The following is a 9,455-nucleotide window of genomic DNA, read 5'->3' on the forward strand; positions in this document are numbered from 1 at the left end:
GAACTCTTAATTTCCCCCCTCCCCAATTTTTTATTGAAATAGTTAAGGAATTTTTAACAGAAAACTCACTGTTTAGTTAATTAAAAATATTTCCAATGTTTTTAACTTAAAAATGAAAAAAAGAGACAGTTTTACACACGGCAAGGTAAAATAAAAAAAGCCCCCCCCCATATTATGAAAAAGATTTTCACTAAGAAGTATATTCACACCTTGACATCCTCCCTGAGGGTGTGTGTTGGTGCCGTCATTAGCAGGGATACTTTACATAAGGCTTATGTTATGCACAGGTATTATTCTGATCCTGTGCACAGGGATGAATTTTGCTTCCTGTGCACAGGTTTAACAGACCCACACAATGGTGGAAAAGCAAACCTCAAATTGCTATACCTGTTCATCTGAGTAGATAATGACTCTTTAATATATTAATCTTTGAGGAGAAATAACCTCTCCTCTTTCATTGTAATTAAAATTGAGTCAGGGCAACTTGAAGATAAGTGGTATATTCTGTTTGCTCACTTATGGTCTGATCCAACTCCCGTGAAAGTAAATATTGCCTTTAACTAACACTGCAAGGATCACTTTATTTTTCATCTTTTGTGGGTTGCAGAAGTTTCAAGATTGGCTTATATAGTGTTTCATGGAAGACATTATCTCCTGCAACTCCAGGTATGCTGAGAATGTTTGTGGAACATAATGATGCTCAAGGGGCACTGGTACATTGGGAGTGTGTGGCAAAATCCTGCTTCTACAGATAGATCAGACATCCAGTTGGATGTGATGTGGTGTGATTGTCTATCAGCTCCTTGGTATATCATACCCTTTGACTTGGTTTGCTTTCTGTGTTCATTCTATTTAATGAAAGCCTCCACTTTTCCATAATTCCTCATTCCATAACACTTTCACTTGTCTGAATGCTTAGTTCAATTTTATCATAGTCTCATATACTATGTATAGGGCCCTACCAAATTCATGGTCCATTTTGGTCAATTTCACAATCTAGGAATTTAAAAATAGTAAATTTCATGATTTCAGCTATTCAAATCTGAAATTTCCTGGGGTTTTAATTAAAATGACCCAAAAAGGAGTTGGGGAGGAGGGGAAGGTTATTGTGTGTGGGATTGCAGTACTGCTACCCTTACTTCTGCACTGCTGATGGCGGTGGCGGCGCTGCCTTCAGAGCAGGGCAGCTGGAGAGCAGCGGCTGCTGGCCGGGAGCCCAGCTCTGAAGGCAGAGCCATCGCCAGCAGCAGTGCAGAAGTAAGGGTGGCATGGTATAGTATTGTCGTTCTTACTTCTGCATTGCTGCCTGCAGAGCTGGGCCCTCAGTCAGCAGCCGCTGCTCTCCGGCCGCCCAGCTGTGCAGACAGCAGTGCAGGAGTAAAGGTGGCATGGTATAGTGTTGCCACGCTTACTTCTGCGCTGCAGCTGGCGGGGCGCTGCCTTCAGAGTTGGGCATCGGGCCAACAGTTTCCGCTCTCCGGCTGCACAGCTCTGAAGGCAGTGAAGAAGTCAGGGTGGCAATACTGTGACCCTTCTAAAATAACCTTGTGACCCCCCTGTAATCCTTCTTGGGTCAGGACCCCCAACTTGAGAAATGCTGGTCTCAACCATGAAATCTGTATAGTATAGGCTAAAAGCACACAGAAGACCAGATTTCATGGTCCACGATGCATTTTTCATGGCCACGAATTTGGTATGGCCCTAGCTAGGTACAAACTAGAAACTAGGTACCCAGCCAGATCTTCCTTACTCCATTGTTCTATACTCATATCTGTAGTGAACCCTTGAACCTTTTGATAATATTTTTGTCAGTGTGTGTGTGTAGTGATTATTTTTGTCCTTAACATCACTGTTTTTTAATTCAAATCTTAAGAAAAATTGTGGATGTGGAGAAATAGGTATCTGAATATAGATTTGTGTTAAGTTTGGACACAGACTACAGTGAAATTTACTAGTTAATATTTCCATGTCTATTCCTTATGTTGGTGTAATACTTTATCAATATCTCATTGTAATGCCATATCTGAGATTTTAAAGTCTATTTTAATGTCTCTACTTTTGGGATAGTCAGGGTGTACAAAGACTAGGCAAAAATAAATCCTTAATGGACACCATAACATAAAAAAAATAATTATACAGAGCTACATACACAAGAAGAAGAATAATACCTAGCTCTTACATACTTTTTTTCATAAGTAAATGTCAACACACTTTACAAAGAAGGTCAGTATCATTATCTCCATTTTACAAATGGGGAAATGACATAACCTTGGGCATCCAGCAGGCAATTAAGACATTATGACTCAAATGTATTCCAAGAGATATATGATTGCCTTGACTTTTGCTCTATTCATGGCAGAGCTGAATACCTATGAATACAAACTACCAGCTAACTCGTGCATAGCGTATCTATGGACTGCATATGGATTGTCTAATCCACCTAATGTCTCTTCAAAACCACAGATGCTGAATAACAGGAATGTGTTTAAAATACATTTGGGTCTTCTGGTAGGTAGATGAGAGTTTTGTTTTTTAAATGTTCAGCAAAAAATGTCTAAAAGCTACGTAGGGCTCGATTATATCTCCAGCACAGTCGTGATTAATGAACAGCTCTGGGGTGCACTGTGCCTCAAGCACACTGAGGCTCAAAATGCTCTCTGCTTCCTGCTGTTCCAAGGAGTAGAAGTTTGCTGCTTGCCTGTAGATGCCACAGACCCCCTGGTTGGCTGATGCAGGGAGTTAAGTCTGGTCCCCTTCCTGTGCCTGTGGCTGGGGAGTGAGCAGGTGGACAGTGCCCACATAACTCTGCACACCGAAACCTAAGGGCCAGGGACCAAGTGCAGATGGGAAAATAACAGAACGCCACTAGCCATCACTTTCAGCCCCCAACTAAAACTTCTCCAACACATCATCAAGGATCTACAACCTATCCTGAAGGACAACCCATCACTCTCACATATCTTGGGAGACAGGCCAGTCCTTGCTTACAGACAGTCCCCCAACCTGAAGCAAATACTCACCAACAACCACCACCACACAACAGAATCACTAACCCAAGAACCTATCCTTGCAACAAAGCCCGTTGCCAACTGTGTCCACATATCTATTCAGGAGACACCATCATAGTGGACCACATCAGCAGTGGTCCACTATCTACCAATGTGATATATACCATCATGTGCCAGCAATGCCCTTCTGCCATGTACATTGGCCAAACTGGACAGTCTCTACGTAAAAGAATCAATGGACACAAATCAGATGTCAAGAATTATAACATTCAAAAACCAGTCGGAGAACACTTCAATCTAGTGAGCTGTAGCTCACGAAAGCTCATGCTCAAATAAATTGGTTAGTCTCTAAGGTGCCACAAGTACTCCTTTTCTTTTTTCAATCTCTTTGGTCACTCGATTACAGACCTACAAGTGGCAATTCTTACACAAAAAAACTTCAAAAACAGACTCCGAGAGACTGCTGAATTGGAATTAATTTGGAAACTGGGTACAATTAACTTAGGCTTGAATAAAGACTGGGAGTGGATGGGTTATTACACAAAGTAAAACTATTTCCCCATGTTTATTTCCCCCCCACCCCCTGCTGTTCCTCAGATGTTCTTGTCAACTGCTAGAAATGGCCCACCTTGATTATCACTACAAAAGGTTCCACCCCTACCCCCCGCTCTCCTGCTGGTAATAGCTCACCTTACCTGATAACTCTCCTTACCGTGTGTATGGTAACACACATTGTTTCATGTTCTCTGTGTATATAAATCTCCCCACTGTATTTTCCACTGAATGCATCCGATGAAGTGAGCTGTAGCTCACGAAAGCTTATGCTCAAATAAATTTGTTAGTCTCTAAGGTGCCACAAGTCCTCCTTTTCTTTGCAATTTCCTCAAACTTACTTATTATCTAATAAAATCTGCTTGCGGACATTCCATGAGTAGAAAGAGGCAAAACATGTTGAACTTATTTGCTCAATTCTAATACATTATTAATTTGCCATAAGGTCCAGAGTTTTAGCTAGGCTTTAACTCAGTCTCCGTTTTTGTGGATGAAAGTCTGCACGGGCAATAAATAGGCCCACAGTATTGAAACTGTAATGAATTGTGGGTCCAAATACTAGCTGATATTTTCAAAGTGGTGCATGGGATTTGGCCACATGTCTTTTATTAGTATCGAGATGTAATTCTTTGAAGAGTAAAATCCTCATGTGTTGTTATCGTATAACAAGCATATACACTGATCTTGACACAACTCACTTAACATTGTATGTTTTGATGGCTGTGGAATTTAAGGCTATACAAAGAACAAAATATGTTCCTGAGCTATATGCAACAGGACACTTGGTTTACATACAATAGTGACCAGGTGGCAGAAGTGGCACATGCAGGCTGCCTAGAGGAATTTGGGGGTCCGGGGCAAAATCTGAAGCCTAGGCTCTTTCACTCTTCCACAAAAATTGCCACTGAGGGGAGGCCCTCGGAGTAGTAAGGGGCACTGTCTAGCCTGTCCTAGACTCACCCCGTAGCAGTGGCTCCTGGCCCAAGGAGCTGAGTCTGGTTCCCTGCTCCAGGCATTGAGACTTGGGCTGCTGGGTTGCAGCCCACTCAGGTTTGACCTGATTACTTCTCCCTCATAGGAACATCCAGGTCAAACTTGAGTGGCAGGTCAATCCTGCATGCTAGCTTGCAACACTACTCAAATTTTGCCCTGTCACCCCACATACTAGGATGCAATGAGACTCCCTCACATTTGGCCCAGCTACCACTCTGTTAACACAGAGGGGATGCCAACCAAAAATGAGTGGCACTTCTACCCCCATGCCAGGTCACAATGACACTTGCTTTGGGGACCCTCTCAAATGGGGGCCTGAGGCAAACTGTCCCTTTTCTCATCCCTAACCCACCAGGATGGCCCTGTGAACATGCTATATTTAACACAAAGGAATGGGAGGAATTTCTGTAGCACATTAATCTCAAAAGAATAAATGATCAAATCCTTCATATTATGAAGCATCGGCTTTGGGAAAAACTAAGTGGATACAGACTCATAGGATCTTAACCATTCAGCGAACCAGAATCCAATGCAAAAGCCCATTAACACTTTTATGAAGAATTGCATAATTTTAATGTATGTGGTAAAACTAGAGTTATTCATATTAGTGACCAATTGGGAATCTTTTTTTTTCTTATACCTCGTTCACCGTTGTTCAGTAGATTTCCTACTGGACATGTAGGAAACTTAGCTCACTGATTAAGAGGCTGGATAAAAAACCGTGCCTTAATCCTTATTTGCAATGGAAAATGAAGGCAGCCTTTTTTTTAAAGTAGAAAAGATAAAAAATTGTTAAATAAAAACAAGAGATTATGCGGACAATGGAGCCTTGCAACTGCCTATCCAGCAACATACCCTGAGTACAGCAAAATGCTGGGTGCTGATCACGCACACCTCTAAAAGAAAGGACAGATAGAGCAAGTGAGAGAACTGTATCTAATGCATTTGAGAAATAAAAAAGCATTTGACCAGGTTGAAGACCAGTGGGAAGAAAAAGAACCAATATTCTCTCTGTCTGAGAAGCATGAGACTCAATATAAACAAGGCCACAAGCTAATAACAAAAATGCTTTTATTTATTGCTCACTAACCTGCAGGGCTTAATACTGCAGAAGGTTACAAAATTTCCCATAGAAATAACACTTTTCAATTCAATCCTGCAAGCATTATAGCACATTTCAGGACATAAAGGTAAAACCCCTTTAAAAGAATGCTGTATTAAAATTACATTAAAGGGAACTTTTCACTTTCAAGTTAAAATATATTTATCTATTGAGGGCCCTATTGTGCCATTCTTATTCACACTGAATAGTACCTTACTTCAAAAGAGATCCATTAATATACATCCTGTGTTAACCTCATCAGTTTCTTTTTCTTGCTCACTGATTTTCTTATGTGCTGTTCACAGTGGGATTTTGGTGCTCACAAGAGGGAGACGTTTATAAGCAGGCTACCACACTTAATTATATCTTCTGCTATAGATTAGCACAGAGAAAACCTCACTGCTCTTGTCCAGCAATTGCAACCTTCTTTAACTTTGGGTCTTTCCTATATAAATATGCACATGCTTAAAGCTGAAGCAAGACAGCTGCCTAAAGTATCTTGTATCTTGAGATTTATAATTTACGTGAATGTCTGAGTGAGAGAATTTGTTAGTCAACAGGATTTGTTGATGTGTCTGTGCACGACACACAAGCCTGAACTAGCGACAATGACAGGTTTCACATCAACAATAGACAGAAGAATTCTGCAAGAGAAAAGAAGCAGCATGTAAGAAAAAATTCAGACTCAAATATTTTACACAAGTTGATCTTGAAGAGAACGACAAAAAATGACCAGGATTGCAGTTTGCTCCTTATAGGATAGACAGGGACAGCAAGTCAACCATTTACATTTTTCCAGGGCTTTTTGCTTTGTCAGCTGGAACCAATTCTTGATAGCCTTCACGGCATGGTGAAAGGATGTTTTCTGTGAATAATTTCCTGAGGTGGAATAGGTTCTGAGCAAAGCTAGCAGGAAAATATAAAACCAATTTTGTTAATTTTTTTAAATTTTAAAGTTGTTTCTGTTTTGTAGAGTTCAAAACTGGACAATTCGTTTTTTTGTCTTAACTTTTTGTGGATTTGAAATTTTCAACATTTTCTTGGTTCTTTTTTTATTTTTGCCTGTAAGTGACATAAATTGATTTTCCATTTTGATTTTTCAACTCTAACATTTCAAAAGTTGAAGTTATGGAGATCTAGAATGGGGAAGCAAAGAAAATCAAAAAAGTGTGGGAGAGGAACCGAGACAAGACTCAGTGGCAAAAAAGAGACCCTCCTAAAATTTTTAAATTGCAAAAAAAGGAAAAATTAAAACTAAAATAAACATTTTTAATTCAAAGCAAAATGAAACCTCATCAAGCTCAATATATTTATGTAAATAAAATGTTTCTGCAAAATGTTTGTTTCCAATGAAAACACATTTTTGACATGAAATGTTTTCAATCAAAACATTTTGATGAGCTCTAGTTCTAAATAATGTTTTGATACTTTGGGTATTGAACTAATTTCTTATTTTAATATTTTTAGCTGCTTATTATGAATAATTGTTGTATGTGTATGAAGTTGATTGATTAGCAAATTTTAAGTGAAATGTTTTAATTTCAGAAGAAATCCATTCATCTTTATATTTTTTCCTGTAATCTTTGCTCATATTGAAAATAATACTTTTCATTATCTTCCTACTTAACTATATACTAATGTCGTATTATGTCATAAACGAATAAGTTCCAGTGTCACAAAAACATGTCACAAACGTATAATATGGGTTCAAGGTAATGTTTAAGATCGGTTGTGAGGGAGAAAGCTGCTACTCAAATATCTGATGAACTGTCAAGCTCTTGTCCTCTCCACATGGTATGGGGATGGGTCAAACCCCTGTTTCCACACTAGCCAGTGAAAATAACTAGGCAGGGAGGAGTGGATTCTGCATCCTCTTAAATTGTGGCAATGTGGCCACCTCCCCCTGCACCCTATAGAGTTCAAGGAAGCTTTGTACCCAGTTCAGCTGTAATGTCTCCCACAGCTCCTGCTGGGGCAGTCGGCCATTTCACCATCACCTAAGCAGAAATGTGTACTAATGGAAGAAAGCAAGGCAAACCTTTTATGAACATGTATTAACAAGGAGTAGGTAAGGACACACATGAAAATCTTCAACATAAACAAGTGAACAAAACTGGAAGATATGCATCTTAAGGTACTAAGGGAATTAATAAACTTACTGTACATACAATGGACAATTATTGGTAAAAACTTAGGGTATTGGAGGAAAGTAAACATAGCACCAATCTTGCCTCTACCGCCCCCAAATAGATTATTTCTACATGTTGTAATGAAAATGTACTTCTCACGAGAGATTGGTGAATTTTTTGGGCAAACTCTGCCCGCCCTCAAAATGCATATTTGGGTTGACTAAAGCTTTTTCTGAATTCATGTTGAATTTGCTAAATTGTTTCAGCCAAAAAAAAATCAGAAAATGTTAATGTTTCATTTTGACATTTTTGAAAAAAACAACAACTTTTTTTTAATTCAAAATGCCTTTTAAAATCAAATTTTACTTCTATTTTATAGAAAATGGTAAAAACCCACAAATGAAACAAAACTTTCATTTCTGGTCCAGGAAAACATTTTATTTGACTAAAACACATTTCCCCCCACTTTTTTGGTTCAGCCGCTGCACTGAAAAATCGGTTATTTACACAAATCTACTTCTTAGTGACCCTAGAATTATTTGCTACTGTTCCTCTATGCTTTTGCATGGAATGGCAATACATACAATTTTGACTTGCCTTGTAATTGTCAGGACACTAGCAAGCTGCAATGTCTCTATTACTGGGCCCTGAGGATCATGACTAATGAGGAAGCCTTATTACCTGTGTTTTTTTCATAATTCATTCAGCCTTTCCATTCATTTATGACTTAACCACACCACACCACATCACCTCACTCAAATGCTATCTGGAATCAATTTCTTTACAACAGGCTTATCTCTGATTTCAGTAAGACAATTAGCAATGGTGTGAGCTGTAGCTCTCAAAAGCTTATGCTCAAATAAATTTATTAGTCTCTAAGGTGCCACAAGTCCTCCTTTTCTTTTTGTGAATACAGACTAACACGGCTGCTACTCTGAAACTTGTTTTCTAATCACTTTCTGTCACTCTTCCTTGGGCAAGTTTCCAGTGAGCACATGTTTTGAATGATAAAGGATTGCCTACCTTGCAGTAGTATTGGTTTAATGCAACTTAATTTTAATGATTTCACCCAATGTCATACAACCCTTAGCAATAACAAATGTCCCTTTTGCTAGATGTCAGATTGAAAAGATACTTTTTATGATACTAGCTAAAGAAAAGACAATATAATATTCCCAGAATTTCACACCCTTCCCTCCCCTGAACCCTCCTTTACTACCCAGCCTTGGCTGAGAATTGATTCCCTAGCCTCTGGGATCTTTCTCCTTCCAGAGTCAATCTTTGTGGATGTTAAGCTGGTAAATTAGGGTTTCACTATGTCTCTTTCTCTCTTCCTCTCACCCTCCTCCCCTGACTCCTCTCTGAGGCAAGCAAACTGAGCTAGCAGGAGTGATAGACTGTTGCCTACAACAGGCTAGAATGTTAGTGACTTATAATGAAGGTGGAAGGAATAGATTAACTGGTATATAAACTCTGTTCTGGGGGGGGGGGAGAGAACCCTGAGAAATGAATGGAAAAGAGAACTATCTTCCTCCACATAAGTTATTACAAAGTCCTGTCTTCTAGGTAGTATGCAGACTAATAAGTATTTATGGCTTGGAAGGGGAATCTGTTAACACTGTCACTTCACTTTTATCCATCATAATGCTGCTTTAACAGAAGAGATGTATC

This window comes from Lepidochelys kempii, chromosome 2 (assembly GCF_965140265.1).
Source record: "Lepidochelys kempii isolate rLepKem1 chromosome 2, rLepKem1.hap2, whole genome shotgun sequence".
NCBI lineage: Eukaryota > Metazoa > Chordata > Testudines > Cheloniidae > Lepidochelys > Lepidochelys kempii.